We start from the raw sequence: 25,407 nt of genomic DNA, 5'->3' as shown, positions 1-25,407 counted from the left end.
GCAAGGCAGAAGTACCAGTCGGGGGTGGCTGGAATAGGAGGAAGTGCCCTTTAATGAAATCTTGATTTTCTATAGCTTTTTTAATAACAGGATTGCTAAGTAGGAACGTCACTGGAACTCGAGTGCAGCAATTTTGCCCCCCCTTTTTTTTTTTTTGTCACTCTCAGTTTACTGAGGCTCCCTGCCACCTCATCTGTCTATAACTTTTCATCACTTTTTCCTCAAAGTAAGGAATGTGTCCCAGAAAATGCACCTCTGTGACTTAGCAACGTGCCAAAGTGATCTGAGCCTTCCCAGTGTTCCAAAGGAAGCAATGATTTGAATTCAGCTGCTCAAACAATTAGTCTCTAAGCAGGCAGCTTGAAAATTCGTTAAAGTAATGGTGTAAGTTCTGGAGGGGAAATCAGCTTGTTGGTAATTGTTTTAATCTTTCAGTTAATTAATCGTTCGTTTGGTTGCGTACAGTCTTTTGAGGCTGACGCTCTGCTAAATTAATCTTGATGTTAAAGTAAGATGGGAACAATATCAATTTCTGTTCAGTGAAACTATGTACGTTCTGACATTGAATTGTACTTGCAGATCCATGGTAAAAATCACGTTCGAATGAACCACAATTGCACTCCAACAGTGTGTATAAGCTATACACATACACATATATAACATATACATAGATATCAATAACTTACATATGTAACTTATATACATGTCTATAATATATATTTAGGTGTATATATATGCACCAACTAATTACATTATTTACAGCAGCACTATTCATTATAGTCAACAATTGGAAACAACTCAAATGTCCATCAACTGTAGAATGGATAAATAAATTGTGACATACTTATACAATGACCTATTACATAGCAATGAAAATGAATGAACTACCGCTACAAAAACATAGAGGAATTTTACAAACAAAACACTGAGCAAAGGAAGTCAGATGCAAAAGGACACAACTATAAATCCATGTGCATGAAGCTCACAAACAGTTAAAATTAGTCTATGGAGCTCTGTTCTAATAGAAATCTGAACAGTGGGTGTCTTTGGGGAGAGGATACAGTGACTAAAGGGAGGACAAGGGAGCTTCTGAGTTTTGGTGATGATTACATAAGTATATTTGCTTTGCGAGAACTCATTGCGCTGTACAATAATGATTTGTCAACTTTTATGTATGCGTGCTATACTTCAGTAGAAATTTACTCAAAAACCTGCAGAGTCATTATTATCTGTTTTGCTTGAGTGTAATTTCACTTTTCATCAGAATGAAACAGATCAAAATTTTGTGAATGCTTTCAGGCTGCAAATAAGAGGAGACCCAACTCAAAAGGGTTTAAACAGGGGTTGGCAAACTTTCTCTCTAAAGGGAAAATAGTAAAGATTGCAGGTTTTTCAGGCCGTGTGGCTTCTTGTCAAGACTACGCAGCTCTGCTGCAGCGGAAGAGCCGTCACAGACAACACGTGAATAAGTGAGCGTGGCTTTGGTCTAACAAAATTTATGTGATCGTGGGGCCGTCTCAGAATTCTGCCTGCCACGAGCTCTAACGTGAAAAATTAAATCAGGTAATAGAAATAGAATCAGGCAGTAGAAAATTACACATTCAGAAGAAATGGGCTTTCTTTGGCATTCTCCTTGCTTGGAGGATTTATATTTAAAACCCAACTCCATAAAAACAAAGATAACATGAAAGTCCTGAAGGATCTTTAGCTATTTGCTGTAGCAGGATTGTCAAAATACCAAGTAAAATACTGAACTGTTTTCAGAAAAACGATCAAAATGGCAAAGGCTTTTATTTAAAATTTTATCTATTTATTTCTGGACTAAGTGATACATTCACAGGGTTCACATTTCCGAAGATAAAGGAATGTGCAGTGACTGTCTCTTTCCCAGTTGTCTCTTTTCTGTCTCATAACTGATGACTGCAGGTCCTCATTTACCTTTTTCTGTGCAATAGATCATGGAAATCATTTCACATCAGTACATAAAGGGCTTCCTCATCCCTTTTAACAGCTACATAATATTCCATTATATTCGTGGAACCGATTTATTTATTTCCTATTAATACGCACTTAGATTATTCCTCATCTTTTGCTATTACAGAAAATTATGTATTAAATAACTTAGTATCCAGATTATTTCACACATGCTTGAGCACATAGGCAGGATAAATCCCTGCAAGTGAAATTGCTGTGGCATAGTATACGTCCATTTATAATTTTGATATATATTGCCAAATTGCCTGTGATAGTGTTGTAACGATTTAAACTTTCAGCAGTAAGACTGGAGTACCTATTTGACCATGTTCTCTCCAACAATGAATTTTACTTAATCTTTCTCAATCTGATAGGTGAAAATGATATCTTATTATGAGTGAACTAGAGCTTTTTTCCACTTATTTCTTTTTCTGCAAACTGTCTTTTTTAATGGAAACATTGATCTTTTTCTTATTAATTTGTAGGAATCCTTTATCTGTTATAAAAATGGCCTTTTTTTAAAGTTTGTTGTTTGTCTTTCAACTTTGCCTGTGTTTGTTGTTGTTTTGCCATACAGAAATATTTGACTTTATGTATAAATCAACTTTTTTTATGGATTCTGGCTTTTTTCTATATTTCAAAGGGCCTACTGTTCTCTAAGATTATGTAAAAAATTATCTAACAATTTATTCTGGCATGCTCAGGATTTTCTTTATTTCTAAAAATGTTACACCACCTGGAATTTATCATGGCAAAAGGTAAAGTTTGGATACAACTTAAAATTCCCCCCCCAGAGGACTGCTCAGTTGTTTGCACACCATTTATTGGATAAGCCATCTCTCTCCACTGACAAAAGATGCCATTTTATCTCATACTAAATGTCTTTTTGTATCTGAGTCCATTTCTGTTCCACTGAGCTGCCTGTCTGTTCAGGTACCATGCCTTTTTAATTATTGTAGCTTTACATTTTACTATCTAACACAGCTAGGCAACCCTTGCTTCCCTTTTTCAGGATTTTCCTGCATACACCTGCTTGTTTATTTTTCCATATTAATGTTATAATCAACTTGTATCATTTTAAAAAAACCTTTTTAAAATTGAGGTGTTTTTTTTTTACATGTATAGGTAATTTAGGAAGAATGACATTTTTGTTTTATTTATTTATTTTTTTAATTTATTTTATTTATTTATTTTTGTCTGTGTTGGGTCTTCTTTGCTGCGTGTGGGTTTTCTCTAGTTGTGGCGAACGGGGGCTACTCTTGGTAACGGTGCACAGGCTTCTCATTGTGGTGGCTTCTCTCGTTGTGCAGCACGGGCTCCAGGCGTGTGGGCTTCAGTAGTTGTGGCACGCGGGCTCAGTAGCTGTGGCTCGCGGGCTCTAGAGCGCAGACTCAGTAGTTGTGGTGTACGGGCTTAGTTGCTCCGCGGCATATGGGATCTTCCCGGACCAGGACTCGAACCCGTGTCCCCTGAATTGGCAGGCGGATTCTTAACCACTGTGCCACCAGGGAAGCCCAAGAATGACATTTTTATAAAGGCTTTTTACCTAAAATCATGGATATCCTTCCCTTTGTTCAAGTCTTCTTTTTGAACCTCAGTAGCTTTAAAAGTTTATTCTTAGGGATTCAATCTTTTTGTTGCTAATACAAATGGGGTCCTTTTTTCCATTATATTTTCTAAATGTTGTTTCAAGGACTTTTAAAAGCCAAAGAAAAAATTTATTCTTATCTCAATAAATGGAATTTTCTAAACCATAGTAAGTAACCATAGCACTTGTAAATTAATTCTGTTCAAAATAGTTCAAAAGGAAAAAACAAATCACAAATTCATACAAGTGAAAGGATATTAGGAACAGACTAAAATATCTTTTAAAAACTGCTTATTGATTCGCATATAAAATGAATAAATAGAATCCATATAATTTTCTTGTTCTCACAAATCACTCACTGTTCATCTTTTGCCTAGTAGGGCACGCAGACTGTTTTTGCTCAGTGCTGCTTACAGAGCTCTGCTAATTACTTACCTCTCCCCAAGTGTAGGCTGGCAGCTCAGCTCTTCTGATTCTTTCTCACCTAGATCTTAAGAGACAAGCACTGCTGGGGACTAGAGCTTGAAACTCAAGCAGAAGAGACAGATGATGCCTCCCTGCTTTCCCCACCTGCCAGTTCCCCTCAGCACAGCCTGGGGAAGGAACATGTAGCCAGGAAACCACAGTTCTACCCAAATCTGAGAACATTTCCAAGGTTAGCTGGAAAGAAGAAAGAGGGAAGTCTTTTTAGGGGACCTCCATTTTGGTAACCTGGGAGGATGCAGTATGGACGAGCAAGTTGTTCTAAGAGGGAAGCCTGGAGCTTGGAGGTCGCTAGGCTGTGTAGCCTTAGGGTGGAGTTTTCCTTTAGTGAGTGGTCACATTCTAGTCTTGGCTCTCATTCTTAGAACCGAGTTGGTTGGCTCTCTGACTTTGGAAGAATCACAGATTGGGCTGCGAGAGGAAAGAGTAGGGTGACTTCTCACCTCTCCTTTCAGGCAGGGGAGGAACTGGAGGCCATAATTTCCCCTTTCTGACACCTGAACAGCGTTCTTATAGGCAGAAACCCTACCGATCCCGTTGCTTGGGTTAACTGGTGGCCTCTGTATTTATTGAAAGTCAATCAAGAGGTCTTCTGCAGAAAAACAAGGAGGAGAAAGGTTACGGAGTGTCCATCCCTGTCTCTGCCATGTACATGGATTCCCTTATTTTAATCCTTACAACAGCCCTGTAAGTTAAATATTTCTGTTATTTTCAACTCACAGATGAGGAAGGTCAGGTTCAGGGAAATTAACTAAGATGGCAAAAGACAGAGTCAGGATTTGAAATCAGGTGTCTGCCTTTGATGATCAAGCTTTGTACCGCTATACTTGGCTCTTACGAAAATTAATGGTACGCCTCAATATTTGGAAGTAAGGATGAGCAAAGGAGTTAAAGTTGTTTCTATATACTGAATACTTCTTCCTGTACTTTTACATATTAACATTTATTTTAACATGTGCGTTTTACATATACTGGCAGGGCTCCTGTCAATGAGAGTAGTTGTAAACTCCACTCAAAGGCATATAATATTTTGTTTAAGTGATAGATATACTCACAAAGACACTGAAACATAAATAACAGATCAGCTAGCATGTCTGTTCTACAGTGCTCTGAAGACTGTTCTACTTGTGACTATAATTGTGTACTCATAGTTTATTACATCCTTCCAGAGATGTCAGATGTGTGTGTATGTGAGTGAGTGTTTATGAATAATATGATTTCCTTGTGGGCGAGAATTTCACCCTCTCTGTGATTCCTGTACCCTAACCATATTGCTAGGCAACACTAAGAAACACACAGCCCACATTCTCCTAACTCCTTTTGATGTTCCACAAATGGACTTTTGCTTTTCTGTGCAAGTAGAGTCACACCAGTGGGTTTAGAATTTCAGATTTTTAAGTCATCAGGTGTCCACGCAGATCTAGACCAAGTGACCATAACTCTCAGAAACTGGCAGAAAAGAGGAAGAGCTGGCATAAGGGACATGCACATATTTGTTTTAAGTCTTTAGCTGATAATTCATTAGTGAAATCAAATGTGATTCTTGTAGGTGACATGAAGGAGAGAGAGGGTGCTGGCTTCCTTCTAAAGTACTCCTAGGACTTGGAGCGTAATTGTGTAAGGAATACTCTTCATGATACCGGTGATGTCAACATACCCAATTCGCCAGATGCAAATCGGGTGCACATCTCCTCGGTCAACATAGAGACTAGTATTTTCAGGTCCGGCTCTAGAGCTTAGCAGGGCACAGTGAATGGATCCTGTGTCACAAGCTAAAGTCACTTAGAGCCCTTCTGCTCTCCATTTCTAGAGAAAGGTCAGAGAGAGGCTTCAGTAGGCTGAAAAATGCCAGAAATGGGCTTGCCCTGGACAGCTGCTTAGCACTTCATTAGCACATAAAAGATCTTTTGGGTTTTCCCCGTCCTCTCAAGCCACATCTCAGGGAACCACAGGAGGCAGAATTTTCAGGTCTTTACACGTCTGACCGACATGACTGAAGAAGTAGCGCTGCCCAAGTCAGAAAGTCTGTGACGGCACACTGAGCTGACACTCAGCCTGTGAAAGCAAGTATCACATTACAGTACCTTAGTTGTAGGCTTAAGAAACTGCAACATTTTTGCCAGTTGGGAGATAAAAATGAAATGGAAATGGGGCCACTGGTAAGAACTAAACGTATGGGAAAATATGGTTGTATTAGTTATCTAAGTCTGCGTAACGACTTCCCCCAAAGCTTAGCAGTTTAAAACAATAATAAACATTCCTACAAATGGTTTCAATAGGTCTGGAATGGAAGAGTGCCTTAGCTTGGTTCTGTGTCATGATCTCGTATGAGCTCGCAGTTAAGATGACAGCCAAGGCTGCAGTCGTCTGAAGGCTTGACTGAGGCTGGAAAATCCACTTTCAAGATGGTTTAATTGCATGACCTGCAAGTCATTGCTGGATTTTAGCAAGAGGATTTAACAGCTAAACATGTGGCTTCCTACGTGTCCTCACAACCTGGTAGCTGCCTTCTCCAGAGTGGATGATCCAAGAGAGAGCAAGACAGAAGCCACGATGTCTTTATAACGTAGCATGAGAAGTCACACTCCACCATCTCCACAATATCCTACAGGTTATACAGGTCACTCCTATTCACTATGGGCAGGGACAACATATGGGTGTGAACACCAGGAGGTGGGAATCACTGGGGCTGGCCGTCAAGTGATAGAGATATTTCTGTGCATACAAGATTGAGAAGAAATTCATGTATTGATTGAGTGATTGACTGCGCTAGGGCAGTGGTCTCAAGGCAAGCGGCAAGCAGTGCTATAACAGACTCACCTGAGGAGCTTTAGACATGGTTTCCCTGCCCCACCCTAACCCCCAATATTCTGATTAAATCAGAGATGATACCCAGATTTGGGAACTACTGGATTACATGACCACCAAGGTCAAGTCCCACCTTAATCCTGTTTGCCAAACTTTCCTGACCGTTTACCTAGTGTTACCTGGGGAGTTTGTTAAAAATACAGACTTCCATGCTCCACCTCTAGCTACATGAATCAGAATCTCCAGGGAGGGGCCTAAAAATCTGTATTTCTGCATAATTTTTAAAATTCTTGACCAGGTCATATATTGAACATGATTAGAAATCCCAAAATATATAAAAGAATGTCATCGAAAAGTCTCCTTCCCAAGCTTGTCCTCCCCACATCCCAATTCAGCTTCTGGAGGAGGTGATCAGTGTTACTGGATTTTTTTGGTATGTGTATACTCCTCCAGCAATATGTGAATACATAACACATGTAAGGTAAATATATGTACTTTCCATTTATATGTGTGTATGTATATATATATATATGTGTGTGTGTGTGCGTGTATTTTTTAAAGAAAAATCCAAAGAGTAAACAGTGAAAAGCCAGTTCATTCCTGGTGCTGATCTCCATTTCTCTTCTTCAGAATCAGTCAGATTCAAACACTTTTCCCAGTGTTTTGTGTGTCTCTTTCAGAGATAGAACTCTGTCATCTTAACAAGTGACTCAAGTCATTCTTATAATCTGGTGGGTTTGCGACACCCTGATCTTTCCAAGTAACTTGAAACAGCTAGAAAACTTCACTTGGTTACGCTTGAGTTGTATGAAATGCATTTAGTTGGATTCTATCCTGGATGTTATACTTAGTTTTGTGGATTTAACCATTATTTTAAAAGGCCTACTATGTGCCGGGCCCAGGCGGCGGTGAACAATGAACCCAGCTCACAGGCGCTCACAATCTGATAGAGGAAACCCGAGTGTTATGAGGAAGGTGTGTGTGTGGACCACAGCAGCCGCTGGCACTGGAGGTGAGGGTGGCGTCCTGAAGGAAGGGCTTTCCACCCTGAGTCAAAAGGGATGATGAGGGGGTGCAGACCAGGCAAATGGAGAAGGAAAGTATTCCTGGCAGAGAAAAAAAGAAAGACGCAAAGGCTTTAAGTTTCGGTCCAGTCTGCTGCTCTCGGCAACCGAAAAGTAAAGCATTGTGGTGTTTGTGTGCAGGAGAAGTTCAAGATAAAATGAGGGAGGTAGGGACTTCCCTGGTGGCGCAGTGGTTAAGAATCCGCCTGCCAAGGCAGGGGACACAGGTCCAACCCCTGGTCCGGGAAGATCGCACATGCTGCGGAGCAACTAAGCCTGTGCGCCACAACTACTGAGCCTGAGCTCTAGAGCCCGTGAGCCACAACTACTGAAGCCCATGTGCCTAGGGCCTGTGCTCCGCAGCAAGAGAAGGCACTGCAATGAGAAGCCTGCACACCACGATGAAGATTAGCCCCCGCTCGCCGCAACTAGAGAAAGCCCGCGCACAGCAATGAAGAAGACCCAACGCAGCCAAAAATAAATATATAAATAATTAATTTTAAATATATGTATTAAAAAAATGAGGGAGGTAAACTGGGATCAAAATAAGATGGGAAAAAATATGACAGTTCTGAAAGTCAGGCATTAAGCTTGGGAATGATATAACCAATGTTTAAAGGAAATGAATTGGAAGGGAGTGCGAGTGGAGTCAGGGAGATAACTGAGGAGACCGTTGTCAAAAGAGACGGGACTGGCTTAAATTAGACGGCCATGGTAGAAAGGGAGAAGACCGCAGACATTTTAAAGTTACTTAAAAGGCAGATTCAGCAAGAGTTGGTGATGGATTGAAAGGGCTGTAACTGGGACAGCCCCAGATTTCTACGATGGGCAGTCAGGTGTTTTCACTTCAACCGGGAACACAGGTGGGAAAGCGCTTTGGGAAAGGGGATTTGGGAGAATGAAGGATTGAGTTTGACATTTTGAGTCCGAGGAAGAAAGGAGAGCTAAATTAAAGTCTGCAGTCCGACTGAGAAATGAGTCGTTTGGTGGTGGCGGGTGGCAGGACAGGCATCTCCTAATTCCTCTTTAAACCTTACTGAGTTTGCATCTCGGCCTCCACCCCTGCTTTTTCCCTGCCCCCCACACTCCCGATGCCCCTCCTAAAGCAGGCTGAGCCTAATGGCCTTTTCCTCCTCTCTGCATCCTCCAGAGTGGAGGGGTCCGAAGGGTGGTCCTGCGTTATAAGCTGCCGTGTTTACAAAATTCAGGAGCCCGCGTGTTAGGTTCTGTAAAAAGAAAATACTCTTAAGGTGCTTATAAACCATCACCTCATGGTTCCATGTTTACCAGAATAGTGTACAGCACGGATTCTGACTCTCTTTAGTTTCTCATTTACTCTGGGTACTAACGATATACCTCTTTAGTACTGCACTGGCCACCGATTGCAGTGTGGATGTGTTTGTAATAACGTAAGCCTGCAGTCATAGTTGCCTTTGCCATTTGCACTTATTAACTCCTTTCGCTGGAATTAATAGAGCTTAAGCAAGTTAGATATTGGAAAATACGCACCTTTGCTTTGTGCTGTGAACAACCAGCCAGAGGCATTTCAAATTGTGAGGGTGACTAAGAAAATAAGATCTTTGCTATTGTGCAGAGAAATCTGAAGAATTTTATCCATCCTTCGGTTCTCTCTAAATGGCTCATTGTATGCTATCTGTAACGGCTCTAGGACAGATTTCTCTCTGAACTTCACAGCATGGGTGGAAGAGAGTAATTTGGCCTTTATTTTTTCCTGGCAGTCGGTGCCGGTCCATTTATATGGTATGTTCACAGGAGAGCTGACAAGTGTTGAAAAGTTTTATTCGATATGCATTTTTTTTTTAAAGTAGAAACAAATCCGTAAAAATAGGTACGTTTAAGCTAGTTTTCCTAGTTATTCTTAAGAGCATAACCAGTTCGGTTTCATTAAGGAGTTCCACCTCAAATAGATTAACTAGCTATGTTAAACAGTCTGGGCTATGTTTAATATTCATGATAAAACCGTGTACTGTATGAACAGTTTTTAATGATATAAATGCAAAATCACATTATTTTTCTGTGTAACTTGTAAAAGCCATTCCTTCTAAAATGGGGCTGCTTATGCTAATTTGTTATAGTTAGTGAGTTGCAGGCAGCTCTGTGAATTTACTTTTCTTGGCAGTTCTAGAATATCCTGCCATAACACATACTGAAAAACTGTTTGATGGGTTATGAAAATCTGGATGTACTAAAGGTACATCTTGTGCAAACCATAAAATAAATACATGATTACATTTAAAAATCTGTTATCTTATCAGGTTAAGGAAATTGTCATTATAACAACCAAAGGAAAATTAAACCATTTTCAACGGAAGATATACTTTCCCTTTGTACATCCTGTAAATATTTTTAATATCCAATGCTGGCTCAATTTCGCTGGTCTTTCCGGAATAAAAACCCAAAAAACCTGCCAGCTGGAGGTAAAATGGATTCCATCTAGAACGTACTTTGGAGATAGGTAACACCTCATGGCTTTAGTTGATATTCTGAGTAAAGTGTAAGAAATGCTAGTTGTCAGGATTATTGGTGTAAAATATATTTTGAAATTTTCAGCATTATTTCTAAGCAAGCCAGCCAAGTTCCATTATTTCAAGGATGTTGAATTCTGGGTCTGTCAATATTACTGTTGCCTCTGATACATGATTGCTTCATTAGTAATAAATGAATAGGCTATATAATTTGGTTTGGTGCTGTGCTAGCTATACCTTCCCAACTCCTTTGAGACAGCCTCGGCCTCCAGGAGCTTAGATTTCTAACACTTGAAAAGATGTCGAGGAGAAACAAAGGCAATTCATTTGTTCACTTATTCAACAAATGTATATTGAGAATGTACTATGTACAAGGCCCCTTGTTACACTTTCTTCTGGCCTGGGGAATACATTGTGGCAAATAGGAGAGATTTGGTTCATATCCTTGTAGTCTATCGGGGAGACAAAACATGAAATGACACATCATACAATTAATTATTTAATAATTACAGAAAGTGTTTCAAAAGATATCTGGAGGCGGCTGGAGGAACAGCCTTCTTTTTAAGGGAGTTCTTGAAGTTTAAATTGTGTTTGGAATGAACTGGGACAAAATCTTAATTGTGTCAGGTTAAAAAGGTTATTGTATTTAAAGGTAAAGAGTCAAAAGATCTCTAAGATAAATATGGTGTAGTTTGGTGATAATCTTATGTAGGCAGGAATATGTCTGTGCACGTGCCGAAGACAATTTCCTATCACTTGAGGAAATGATTTTTAATCTTAGGGTAAAAGTAAGATATTATATTCCACTTAAGAAGGAGGAAAAATGGATAAGAAATGCAGATGGCCAATTAACTTCTTCAGTCAAACCTCATACACATGATAAAAAAAGTAAAGTTTAATGTTAAAAAAAAAACCTTTAACATGTTTATATATTTGTAAAAGCTTCAAATTGATTAAAATTCTTCAGTGACAAGGTTAGGTTCCTTGATCAGTGAATGTTCTCATATATTTCTAAGCAAAATGGAATGATTTTATTTGAAGCTGAGATGTAAGGACAGAGTTGTACAAGGAAATCCTAAATTGACTAAGAAAAGTCAAATATATAATTTAAATGATTTTTGCAATTTACTCTTTCAATAATAAAATTCAACCAAACCTAATTAATTTTCAATTTGTAGCACAATGTGCAGTTTTAGAAAATATGTCATTAAAGAGATATACAACCAGGGACTTCCCTGGTGGCGCAGTGGTTAAGAATCTGCCTGCCAATGCAGGGGACACAGGTTCGAGAAGGTCCCACATGCCACGCAGTAACTAAGCCCTTGCGCCACAACCACTGAGCCTGCGCTCTAGAGCCTGTGAGCCACAACTCCTGAAGCCCTCGCACCTAGAGCCTGTGCTCTGCAACTAGAGAAGCCACCGCAATGAGAAACCCGCGCACTGCAACGAAAAGTAGCCCCCGCTCGCCGCAACCAGAGAAAGCCTGCGTGCAGCAATTAAGACCCAAGGCAGACAAAAATAAATTAATTAATTTAAAAAAAAGAGAGAAATAACCAGAAGCAAAGTAATCATCTACTAGGCTTAGATTGGGTAAAAAGATTAATATACGCTTATTCAGTACTATTTGAATAGGTAATATGCACATTATTTTTTTAAAAACATGAATTGTACATTTATTTGGTTCAACAAACATTTTCTTGAGCGTCTACTAAGTATTAGGTTTGATGAGGGGCACTGGGGATACATAACATCTGCCCTTGGAGAAGTCTCAAGCATAGCAAGTCAACTCTGTACCTTGTAATATTGTGGAGGGTGCAGAGCACTATGGGGGAGGAATTTTTAATCCAACTTTTAGGTAATAAGTACATTATTGAAAAAAAATCAAGGAATCCAAAAATTAAATATCTCTCGTCCCATCCCGTTCTCCATCCACCTAATTCTCAACCATCCTAGACCGCACACAGAGACGGCACACCCTGCAAGTTATTATTACTTGTGTGTGTGTATACATGAGTTCTTTAGCACATATGAGCAAATTTCGATATGGTCTTGTTTCTTTTTACACAAAAGGTAAAGTCCCGAGTACACTGTTGAGCCTTCACTTTTTTCTCACTTATTTCTTGGAGATCTTTTTGTATCAATATGCAAATCCTTTCACTTTTGTTTTCTCATGTACAGCTGTATCATATTACACTGTATGGATGTACCATAATTTATTTGACATTCGGGCTGTTTTTAATAAACAGTTCTGCAGTGAACAACCTTATGGGTGGTTACTTCCCAAGTATACCCAGAAAGGTAGAATTGCTAGTCAAAGATACAGTCATTAGTCATTTTAGTAGCTGTTGCAAAAATGCCCTGTGTTTGCGCTAATTTAAAGATTGCACTCATTTACCCTTCCATCAGCAATATATGAGAATGTTTATTTTCCATTTGGTGTTATCGATCTTTTAGATTTTTTTGGTGAGTGATTGGAGAAAAACGGTATCTCAGTTTTTCATTGTTTATCTCTTTTAAGATTTTCTATTGGACTGTTAGTCCTTTTTTCCCCTTATTTGAAAAAGCTCTTTTATATTAGGAAGGTAAGATCTTCATTAGTAATATGAGTTGGAAATGTTTTTATCTTACATTCTCATTTGTTTTTTGACTTGCTGGGGATGGCTTTTGACACAAAAGTTTTATTTTTATGTATTTGAATTTATCAGTATTTTCTTTTATGGCTTTTGGATTTGACTCATTGTTGGAAAGGGCAACTCTACTCCAACATCGTTAAGAGAGCATCCTGTTTTTCTTCTAGGGCTTGAGTACTTTTCATTGTGTGTCTTCAAATACTTTATCCATTTGGAATTTTTCCTGGAGTAAGATATGAATTTTCCCCCTAAAATGTTACCCAGTTATCTCAATGTCAAGTATTGAATTGTCCATGTTTCCACACTGTTTTGTGATGTCATTTTCATCTCATATCTATTTGGATCAATTTATGAACTTTTAAAAATATACATATTTTTATACATTTCAACTCTTAAAAATGTTCCCATGCTGTTTCTGTGTTCAGGCTCCTTTTAGGTAACTTCAGTGTTTACGTTTTTTTTTAATTTTAAATACGCTTTTTTCCTCTTAACAAAGCTTTGCATTAGTTGCTTCCTTGAGCAACATCTCTAGAAATTTACACAGAATAAAAAATGTGTTTGCAATTATGTGAAAATATTATTCGCATCAGAACTAATTCTGCAAAAGCTGAGTTCTTGCGAAAAAGAAAAATCTATTTCAAGTGAACTTCCCTCAGTCCCAGGGAACCTCCATATACTCAGGTCAGAAATATTTCTTTATTATACATAAGGTATTTTAAAGTATTTAAAGATGGATCAAATGGGCAAAGAGTTGGAAGAAAGGGTTTTAGATCTACCTCAGAATCTCTTGGTGAGGTTACTTAGAGACTTATCCTTAAATCACATTTATTGCAGGCTGGTTTTGTCACTTTTTAAAAATATTTTTAAATTGGAAACAACAGCGGGCTGGTTATATAATACTTGTAATGGCAGAATTTTAGGGAAAATATCAGGTCTGCAGGCTTTAGATAATCACATGCAAAGTCACGTGTGAAAGTAGGAAAGGGGGAAGAGCAGCGCTATGTCTGATTATTTACTTTCTGGGGGTGCACACAGATTATTTCTGGTTTAATCTGGAAGATTATATAGCCGAGAATAAAGATCCCATAGACATTCTGCAGACGCCAGAATCTCACCAGTTGGTTTTAAACCTGAGACACATAGGCTGCATTAGACACTGGACCACCCGCTCATGTCCTATTCCTGACTTTCTTGAATCAAATAAGGTCTTTTTGAAAAGCTTGAAATTAGTATTCATATAAACAGGGAAATGCTGAAACCAGCTGGCATTCTGTAAATGAAATCACTAGAACAGGAACTTGGAACAGTTTTTCTTCCTGATGATTTTGCTAGGTCGTCACCATAAATGGCCCCAACTTGGGTCAACCCTCTGACTCTTCCTGGGGAAGGCATCCACCTAAGTATTTTACAGGGTTTATTAAATTATTTTAAAACATATACTGTGTTTAATATAGACATGGCTACCTATAAAAATAAAACATCTATTTGGCAATCAGGGAAGAATGACATAGAATGCTAGAAAAAAGAGGAAGCAGTTTCATTACTATCGGACGTGGAGTAGAACTTAGTCTCAGCTAGATCTCATTTAAGAAATGGAAACAAAAAAAGAAATCCAATTTACTTCCTAAGTTTGTATCAGAATATCTTTTCTTCTTCAGAATATTCATCCTGAAATTTAAATGAACACATCAAAAATGCAAGTCCAATCTCCTCATCGGAAACTTAATATCGCTTGAGAAAAATATCTCATTAACTATACCCTGAATAGTTTTTGCCCATAACTAATAACATGTGTAAACAGAAATACAGGAAGTCAAAATTAATTTTAAACATACTCAGTGAATGTACCGCTCTCTATTTTTCATAATCTAAAGGGAGAAAAAAAAATACGTTACTGAGAAAATATCCAAATTTCTCTGAAAGGAAGTTTATTGAGTATTAGCACTGAACTCCCTTCTTGTGTGAAATGATTGACCAGTGTGTGAATTTTTTTCTGAGAGTAAGGATATAGGCATATCAAAGTCGGGATTAGGAGGCTGGATGATTTAAGTGCCCTGTGTAATTAAATGTGCTTCTATGCTCTAAAAATAGCATTTTGTTGGGCTTACCGATACAATAGTGAGATAACCTATAGGAGGTAACTTGTGATGTGATGCTATGGTCACTATGCAGTTGATAAGAAGCGTTGGTTGATGGTTACTGTTGATGAATGAAGAAATTATTGGAAGAAGAGGGAAGGAGAGAACAGCTGTAAAGTTGCTAGCATGAGGCAAAGAATGAATGAAGCAGTGGATAACGGTGATTATTTGGTGGTAAAGCACTGAAGGCAAGGATTATAGTTTATGTTCCTTTTTTTAACCTTTAGCACCTCATAAGGCTTTCATTGTTTGCTAATTGTTTGCTAATTTTGCTGCCTGAGCAGTACAAATCTCCCTGTTTGATTCCTTTTTAGTGGTTCTTTATTAAAACTGCCTATGAGAAATGAAAATTGAAAAGGCTTTTTTTCTTTTTTCTTTTTTTTAAGGAAAGGAAGACTGGGATAAGGTCAAATTACTGTTTGGTTAGTGTATAATAGGAAATAATTACATTAATTGAAAACTTCCTTTCCTGATATTTCAGACATTTTAGGGTTTGTGTTTTTTAAATTAATGGATGTATTAAGCACCTTCTGTGCTTAAGGGGTAAGACTTGCTGCCTGTTCTTTAAGCAAATTATTTCGTTTCAGTGACAAAGTTCATGCTCCCTTATGTGTAACATAAGTGTAGTATAGTTAAGTCTATACTAAGTGTCTAAGAGGATTCAGGTCACAGAATTACATGAACCGTCAGCGCAGGAAAGTTTCCTTGAAAGAGATTAAGGTCAGTTCTTTCTCTGCTTCCACGTGTGGCCCATAACTGACCAGGAATCAGAGAACTGGATAGCTTGTGCTTACAAAAGAACAAAGGGTAGGATTAATGGGATTGGGGAACTTTGTTCACAATCTTGGGAAGAGTGCTTAACATGTCACTGGGGGCACTTTGAGGGTGTGGGGTGTTTGTGTGTGTGTACCCCACCACGATCATATTTTTTCCTGGAATTTTCCCTTTCCGAGTTAGTAGCTAAAGATGCCATAGAAAGAATCAAGGGGGGACAGAGATGGTTTAGGATTACATTTGAATGAAAAAGTGGTGGTTTCAGAGGGTTCATTGCTGCCCCTGAACCTGGGGAAGGGCCTTCCCCCGGACCCTGTCTGGGGAAACCATATGAACATGTTATTCCTCTCAGTGTGAGTGAAGTTGACATTAGAAGGGAATTGAAGAGAGCTCAGGGAAAGACAAAACGGGCCTCCGTTTTTGATAGGAATGGAGATAGGGGCAGATACATTTGACGTCATTGGGAGATTCTTTCGCCTCTGAACACAATCTCAACCGGCTCCTTGGAAGTCTTTCCAGTCCTGTGGCATCCTCCAGTTCCTGCCTTAGATTTCTGCTTTCCAGCAGTTACCTAAAAGCACAGCCAGACATTCGTGACTGCTCATTTCTAGCAATAATCTCCTCCCTTGAAAGAGGCCCTCGTGGCGAGAGTCCCGTCTCCTGCTTTCGACACACATGCCTGCCTCAAATGTCCTTCTGACATCCAAGGTACAACTCTGAATTGTAGGAATTCTCTGACCCTCTGCTCTGATCCCAGAATGAACACTCGCCTGAATCAACACTTAGGTCATTCTTTACAAATGAATTCCTTCTGCATCGCCCCATGCAGACTGCTATACCACTGAAACCTTTCTCTTAGACCTGGAACTGCTAGGAATGAACGTTTCTTCAGGGATCTTAGCAAATCTAGAGTCTCCAGGTGTCTGCTAAATCCTACCTCTGTTGAATCATTTTGTTGCTTAGCATGCAATTCTATTAGTTTGTCTGATCTAATTATAGCTGAAAACCTATGACAACTTGCTATGGTCAGTATGTCATCCTGACCCTTACTTAACAAATATCAGAGTTCTAACTACGTGCTGGTGCTAAAAGGCTCTCTTCTTCCTCCGAGAAGAGTGCTTTGATGGCCTTCTTTATTGGGGAAATGAAGGTTGCTGCTATACCAACATGCTTCTATGTGTGACTTGCCATCACATTTGTACGTCTTAAGACTTTTCTTTATTTTCCAGATATTCTACACTGATCATATGTCACTGCCCTCTAAAAAGTCATCTGAATAGAAACATCATCCCTCCCCCAAATCAACAGATAGAAACTTATAAAAATAACATATGGAGATGTTCACATACACATATACACATACGTAACTTTTAAATAAAGATTCACGACTAGGAAGTTTTGATAATAGTGATATTTGACACTGACCTAGTGTTTTACCGTTTAACAGCTGTTTTCGTATATCTTGTATTGGAGGTCGACTAGCTTAGTAGTTAGAAGTCAGTTCACATCTTGATATGGCGTGGGCTGGGCGTTGAACTTCTCTAAGCCTCAGTCTGATCTCTGGGCCTATCTCATAAAGTCATTATGAGGATTTGGTGGAATGACGCTTGTAACGCATGAAGAGGATCTAGATCATGGGAAACGTTCAATTCACGTTCCTTATTGTCTGATTTCTTTCCCCCCACAAACATTCTTGTGCAAAAGTAGGGCATGGGGGATTATCTTCATTTTACCAAGGAGGAAGATCGTGCTCAGAGAGATTTGCTGAAATGACAAGCAATTCTTTAGTTCTTAAACTGAGTTCCAATTGCAGTCTTATTGCCGGCCTGGAAAGGGCCATCAAGTGAGTCCCCAGGGACCTTTCTCTAGGGTGGAGCAAACACACAGGGAACCTGAAACACCCATTGAACCACTCTTGTGGGGTTAAGAGAACCCCTACGGATCTGACCCTGTCAGCTCCTCTATAGAGTTGTAGAGCTAATGGCCTCAGTTCAATTTGAGTTAAATGTAAGAAGCCAGGTTCAAATCATTCTTTACTCTTTTTTGGGGGTGCAGGTGGGGGAAATGATGAAAAATATATATATTAATTTCAGTAACCTTCTCATTTCTAAATGAAACTTACTTGCCTGAGAATTTCTGTGTGTAGTTGCTTTCAAAACTCAGCTGCCTTAGAACACTCTATGACATAAATCACAGCAAGATCCTTTTTGACCCACCTCCTAGAGAAATGGAAATAAAACAAAAAATAAACAAATGGGACCTAATGAAACTTTACAGCTTTTGCACAGCAAAGGAAACTGTAAACAAGACGAAAAGACAACCCTCAGAATGGGAGACAATATTTGCAAATGAAGCAACTGACAAAGGATTAATCTCCAAAACTTACAAGCAGCTCATGCAGCTCAACGTTAAAAAAAACAAACCACCCAATCCAAAAATGGGCAGAAGACCTAAATAGACATTTCTCCAAAGAAGATATACAGATTGCCAACAGACACATGAAAGAATGCTCAACATCATTAATCATTAGAGAAATGCAACTCAAAACTACAATGAGATATCAAAACTACAATGAGATACCGGTGATATCACACTGGTCAGAATGGCCGTCATCAAAAAATCTAGAAACAATAAATGCTGGAGAGGGTGTGGAGAAAAGGGAACCCTCTTGCACTGTTGGTGGGAATGTAAATTGATACGGCCACTATGGAGAACAGTATGGATGTTCCTTAAAAAACTAAAAATAGAACTACCATACGACCCAGCAATCCCACTACTGCTACTGGGCATATACCCTGAGAAAACCATAATTCAAAAAGAGTCATGTACCAAAATGTTCATTGCAGCTCTATTTACAATAGCCAGGACATGGAAGCAACCCAAGTGTCCATTAACAGATGAATGGATAAAGAAGATGTGGCACATATATACAATGGAATATTACTCAGCCATAAAAAGGAACGAAACTGAGTTATTTGTAGTGAGGTGGATGGACCTAGAGACTGTCAAACAGAGTGAAGTAAGTCAGAAAGAGAAAAACAAATACCGTATGCTACCACATATATATGGAATCTAAAAGAAAAATGGTCATGAAGAACCTAGGGGCAAGATGGGAATAAAGATGCAGACTTACTAGAGAATGGACTTAAGGATATGGGGAGGGGGAAGGGTAAGCTGGGACGAATTGAGAGAGTGGCATGGACATATATACACTACCAAATGTAAAATAGCTAGCTAGTGGGAAGCAGCCGCATAGCACAGGGAGATCAGCTCAGTGCTTTGTGACCACCTAGAAGGGTGGGATAGGGAGGGTGGGAGGGAGGGAGACGCAAGAGGGAAGAGATATGGGGACATATGTATACGTATAACTGATTCACTTTGTTATAAAGCAGAAACTAACACACCATTCATTGTAAAGCAATTATACTCCAATAAAGATGTTAAAAAAATAAAACAAACAAACAAACAAAATTCAGCTGCCTTGGTTAACATGGCTTTGCAAAAGGGGCACACACAGAAGCCTGGAACCAACGGTGGGATGCTGGCCGGCCCTTGCCTTATTTGGGCAGGTGTGTTCATCCAGCGACTTTATGTGAGACAGGGCTCCTCTTCTTAAACTACTTGAAAAGTAATGCATCTCATCAGCTTGTGACAAAGATGCGCTCTGTGATTCTTCTTAGCAGTTTCATTTCTTTTACAAGATAAAAGTTAACGCCTCACAGCACTTTTTGTGTTAACCATTCTTGGACAAGTAACCCAATTTTCTTTTTCCTAAAATATAGTTTTAAAAACAAATTCATTTCTTTTACAATGAACTGAAATGTTAAAATGTTTCGGCTAGGAACAGTGTCACCCGTCCTTCTGCTGTGCTTCTTGCAAGAGTATTCTTGGACTGCTCAGCTTTAAGAGAGATAGACTATGTCAGTGAAACATTCCCAATAAGTAAAGGGTAATAACTCACATTATTAAAGATATTTTGTTCACTGATGGATTCTGTTAGTGGTAACTTTAATTTATAGGAGTGAAATGTTAGGAGTCAGTTGACCAGCAAAATCTCTGAAATCACCTTGTTGAGAAGACTATCTGGTAAACTTCAAAGTGGAATCTACAGAGAATGTATGGAAAGCTAATGTTAAAAGCTTCATAAAATCATAGCTTTGAATTATGATGAAAACATAGTTTAGGAAAATAAGCTGGAAAAACTAGGTTTAACGGTTGGACCACAGATAGAAAAGTATTTAATATAGGCATAATAATCTGCCAAGAATATATGGATAATTTCTCCTGGATATTTATTTTTACTTCTGACAATTTCAAAAGAACTACAAAATGCCATAGAAAAATATAACAGCTTTTCTCTGATTGGGACATGTCCCAGGGCATGTTTTTGCAATAATAGAAATGTTAGTTTTGCTGTTCACGCAAAGAAATTCAGCTGCCTTGGTTAACAAACCAAGGTTTGTTGGTTTGCAAACCAACACTCATGACCATTTGAGTGTTGCTAGGCAACAGTTAAAAAGGCACCACATACCTTTGGTGTGACATTGCCAGGTGTTAAAAAAAAAAATGATACCAGGTTAGCTGAGCTGAGAAGCTAGAAATCCATTAGGAATAAAAGATTCCTGAACGAATCCACACTGAACGTGCCTGCAGGCACGTGGATGTAGAAACATAAGTTATTAGTAGTCATCCACAACTTGTTACAGAACAGACAGAACTAATTTTCTTTAAAATATGTGGTCACAAGAGCAACCTTGCCATGGATACCCTACTTGTTTCAACTGTAAGCAGTGAATCGAATTTTTTTAAGAGGTGAGGGGTTTACAAAACAGCCGTAATAGTAGATTATTCATATCCTCCTCTCCCCAGTTCTGAAAAACCTGGGGAAGGAGATTAAACTGTAGCCTCCAAACTAAGACATCTATAGGAAAAATGAATTAACTCTCATAGGGGTTGCAAATTGAAATAACTCTTTTTTTTTTTTTAAGCCAAAGCTCCTGGAATTAGTTTTTCTAGCAAGATGTTATCCCTAGGGTGAAATTCAGATGCAGAGTTTAGAAGCTGAGGCGGGGTTGTGTTTTCCAAACATGTCCTTCCCTCATGCCCTTCTAACAGTGTGACGATGGCATCCCTCCATCAACAGGTGGGGCCTATGTCCCATTTCCTGGAATATGGGTGGGCCAATGACAGGGCAGAAGGGATGTCACCTGACTTCCAAAGCTAAGTCATGCAAAGTGACAAAGCTCCTGCTGGGATTCCTTTCTTAGAACTTTGTCTTAGGATCCCTAAGACGCACCCGTGAGAGTACCAGCTAGCCTGAAGCCACCTCGCTGGAGAGACCACATGGGAGGCTCCTTAGCGACAGTTCTAGCCTCCAGCTGTTCGAGCCTTCTTCCCACCACCAACCTCCAGACACAGGAGAACCCGCCTTCAAACCATCCCTAGCTGATGCTGAGTGGAGCAGAGGCCAGCTGTACCCGCTGAGCCCTGCCCAAATTGCAAAGTACTGAGCAAAGTAGTGTTATGCTGCTAAGTTTTCTGGTGGTCTGATGCATCATTAGAGAACATGAGGATTTGGAGAGAATTTTGTTAGAGTTAAATGCTAAGTAAAAGTTAATATACCCATAGCAAGGTTGTTTGACCAGCAAGTCAATAAACTGTCATTTACAGTGTTAGTGTCAAGTTTGAAGCAGAAAACCACCTTGTCTTGATGAGAGCTGTTGACAAACATGGAAGCGTTTGGTGGACGAGCTTCCTTGATATTCTTCTGAAGCCTAACCATAGTCTAATGTCTTGATTTCTTAATTATGATAATCGAGTGAACAGAGGAAGGCAGAGGATGTCGTGGTCTTTTAGTGTCTGCTTCTCGTGATTCTCTGGGTTAGGAATGGGGAGAGTACTCAGCTGGGTAGATCTTCTGCTCCATGTGATTTGGTGGGAGTCACTCACTCAGCTGCCTTCACCTTGTGGCTGGGCTGGGTTGGAAGGTCCAAGAAGGCCTCTCTTGCACGTTGCCTCACCACTCATGTGCTGTGTCTCATCACTCAGCCACGTAACCCAAGCTTCTTTAATGCATGGAGGCTGATTTCCCAGAGCGGAAAGCAGGAACTGCCAGACCTCTTAGGGCTTGAGCGTGAAAGTCCGAGAATGTCACTTCCATTGCATCCTACTGGTTAAATGAAGTCACAAACCAAGTCAAGGGGAGGAAAAAGAGACTCTACCTGTAGAAGGATGGCGTGTCGTGCACATACAGGGTGGGAAGAAATTGTTGGCCATTTAGGAGACAAACGGGACGAGTAATTGGCTCTGAAGACGGAGAGAGGGGTTCTAATCCTAGCTCTGCCACTAACTAGCTGTGTGGTTTTGGCCAAGTCACCTGTTAATGCTTAACCTGTTTGTTCACATGCCAGGTGTGGAGAATGAGTCATGAGCTCCAAGATCCTGTCTAGTTCCAAAAGTTTGCCTCTAATCAAGACAGAACCTACATTAGCCTAGAAAGTGAGGTGGGGGGGAGGGTATATAAACAGGAACACAATTAATGAATTATCCAGTTGTTCTCCTCTGGGCTGTTGTTAGCCTGTGTTTAACCTTTAGCTCTGGACGGGCTAACTAATCAATCACCGTAGGATCTCAGCTTTTGAGGCTTATTCTTCTATCTTCAGGACTTTGCTCCTGGTACAACCTACCTTCCCCTTCCACCTCTTCCTCCTTTTCAGCCTCACGGGGTGGGAAGTCAAAATGCTGTTCAGTTTTACAACTGAGTTTTTATCTTTTACAAGGAGCAGGAAGCATTAGGGCTCTGAAGGGAGCTGGAGTAGGGACCCTGGAACTAGGAGTTGACAAAATAGTGTAGCCATTTGAATACCTCTCTGAATATTGTGTCGAACAGTCTGCACCTGCTGCAAGATGAGACCTACCCCCTCACCCCCAAAGTGAACTGAAACAGGTTTTTTTGTGTTTTAAAAAATCTTCAACTATGGGCTTTATACTTGTGAAATATACAATTCCTTCAGCAAGCAGTCTCAAACCCTTGATTTCAGGAGAACTACAGGTTGCCACAAGGACCCCCCAGACTAGATCTTTGATCATTATTTGGGAGGTTCAGGATGGAAAAGATCTACAGTGGGTACACAGGGTCTTTACCTTAAGGAGCTCATCATTTAGTAAGTTATCAGGTGCCTTCCAATTTGAAGGCCTCAGTTAGACATAGCAGGTGAGCCCTTACTGGCTATACCTGCTCCAGGAATTTCCACAACAGCATCCAGATACACGCAGAGCCCTGTTTATCCTACCCCGTTACTCCTTTACCCTAGTCCGTGATTTTTCAAGTTGGGGGTAGGGTGGGGACACTAAAACAATGTGCACTGAGATCTGCTGGATCCCAGATGATCATTCTGGCACTAAACTCTCACCCCTCCCTACATCTTTCTACTTTATTGCCAGAACTCTTAGGACTCCTCAAATGAGAAAATAGTCATGTTTTTTGGTCACCATAAGCAATATACAAATCCTCATGCTCAAGAATGCAGCTTATCATTACTATCAGAATAATCTGCTAGATCTGCCACCCACTCCATGTTTTTGGTCTTCATTCTTTCTCTAAGCTCTCTCTGTTATCTCCACCAACTAGGATCTTCTTATCCTTGCTTCCTTAATATCCCACACTGTCTCCCCTCACAACCTATTTCCAGTGCTTCCATTGCTTCCATTCTGTCAAAATTTCAGTTTAGGCCCCTACAAACCCAAATGCAGGAAGGATACTCTTTCAAATGTTATGAAGAAACATGTGATCAAAATCAATCCATGAACAGTCACTTTTCTAAAATCTTTGGGGGAGAGGTGGCAAAGATGAACCAGAATTTTAAGACCTCAAAGCAGTAATGCTTTTTGTCATTGGTTCAATTCTCAGTGTTCCTTAATCCCTCTCCTATTCTCTAGTAACCAGGAAATGAAATTTGGGGGTAGAGGAGCAGATCTGAAGCTATTTCCCCATTATATTTGCACCCAGGTTATCAACCTAAAAAAACTGTCCACGGGACAAATATGACAAACGGGGGACAGATGTTCACCTAAGTCCTGTATCAGGAATGCCCCAACTTAGGCCATGACAGCTTCTAAGTCGTGTTAAAAACAACAAAAAGCTAGTTCTCAAGGGACAGATGTCTTAATCGAGGGACTCATGCCATAAGAGAATACACAACTGACATAAGGCACATATTTCAGGTCTTGAATCTAACATCGCAGTCTACATCTAGCCTTGTATTTTTCTTCGTATGACCGTACACAAGAAGGCTGCACAAGAACACCTGTCATTGGGTTACGTTAATGGAAGAAGTCTAAGTGTCACTAGAGTTGTATGCCTGACCTGGACTGGCCTCTAAGGCAGGCCGATGGCCGGGTGGGTGCCCTCGGAAGAGAGCATCACTCTGAGCCTGCTACTCCTACTGGAAGAGACTCTGCCCACAGAATGCTCCAGAGATGATCATTACTAAAGGGTGTGCTGCTCTGAAGGAACTGTTGAGGTTCATGACATGAAGGAGTTAGTGAGGGTTCCAGAGATTTGCATTTAGACATGAAATGGGGAAATCTGGAGCAGTCCTTTCTGACCTTCCTCTGACAACCCCAAAAAGCCAGAGTGTGCAGCCCGTGACACCTACTTCCTTCCTTTTCCGAGTTAACGCCCCCTCCCCCATCCAGGCCTGCCCGGACGCCCCCGTCCCCCGCCTTCCAGTAGAGCTCGCGGCCTTGGCCGCGCAACAGTCTTCCGACCCCCTCCAAATCCCGACCTGGCGCACGCGCACACAGCACGCGGCCAAGTAGGCGCGGCCGGCTGGGCGAGAGGGGTAATGAATCGGCCAAGGCTGCAACGCTCCCTCGAGGGGGCTGGGCAGCGAGGGGGCGTGGCAGCGAGGGGGCGTGGTGAGCGCGAGGCCCCGCCTTTCCATTGTAGGCGGCGGGGCCAGGTGCAGGCCCACGTGAGCAGCCGGCCCACGGGCTCTAGGGCCCGGGCGCGCAGGCGCACAGCAGGGCTAGGGCGAGGTCGGAGGCGGCAAAGGGGTGAAGGCGGAGGAGGTAGTGCCTGGGAACAGGCAACCTGTGTCTGGCGCGGTGCCCTGCAGCTGGTGGCGGGTGGGGCCGGCGGGCGGGCTACCGCTTTCCCGTGTCGACGGAGGCTGCTGACGGGAAAACGATCCGGGAGGGAGCGCCTCGGCCCAGGTCCCTTCCCCTGAAAACCTGCGAGATTTCAGGGCCGAGTAAGCCAAGCAGAAGATCTGGGCAGTGTTAACAAACGGACGTTGGGATTCGCAGAGATCAGCCTTCGAGGCCTCTGTCTGCCCGCCACCGGCTCTGTGACGTCTGGCGTGTCACAGCCTGGCCTCAGTTTCCCCACCCTTCTAGAGGGCTTGCGGCTTGCGAGTGGCCCCGAAGAAAAGAGTTAACGTCACAAATACTACCGGCCTA

The 25,407-nt window shown here is 40.7% G+C and overlaps 1 long non-coding RNA gene across 2 annotated transcripts in view; it reads left to right on the top strand.

The window, feature by feature from the left end:
* Window positions 1-25,407, top strand: part of LOC115803132 (uncharacterized) — a 128,899-nt gene that overhangs the window by 47,952 nt on the left and 55,540 nt on the right. The window contains exon 1 of one of the 2 annotated variants that reach the window (XR_016394750.1): window positions 1-25,407. This exon is cut by the window's left edge and continues 20,495 nt beyond it. The exons of the other annotated variant lie outside the window; for it this stretch is intronic. This is a non-coding gene — a long non-coding RNA (uncharacterized LOC115803132). 2 annotated transcript variants of the gene reach the window in all.

Source organism: Delphinapterus leucas, chromosome 10 (genome assembly GCF_059928025.1).
Source record: "Delphinapterus leucas isolate spDelLeu-1000000601 "Yukka" chromosome 10, BTC_Dleu_Yukka2, whole genome shotgun sequence".
NCBI lineage: Eukaryota > Metazoa > Chordata > Mammalia > Artiodactyla > Monodontidae > Delphinapterus > Delphinapterus leucas.
The sequence above is the reverse complement of the archived record's forward strand: the minus strand, read 5'-3'. Positions and strand labels throughout refer to the sequence as shown.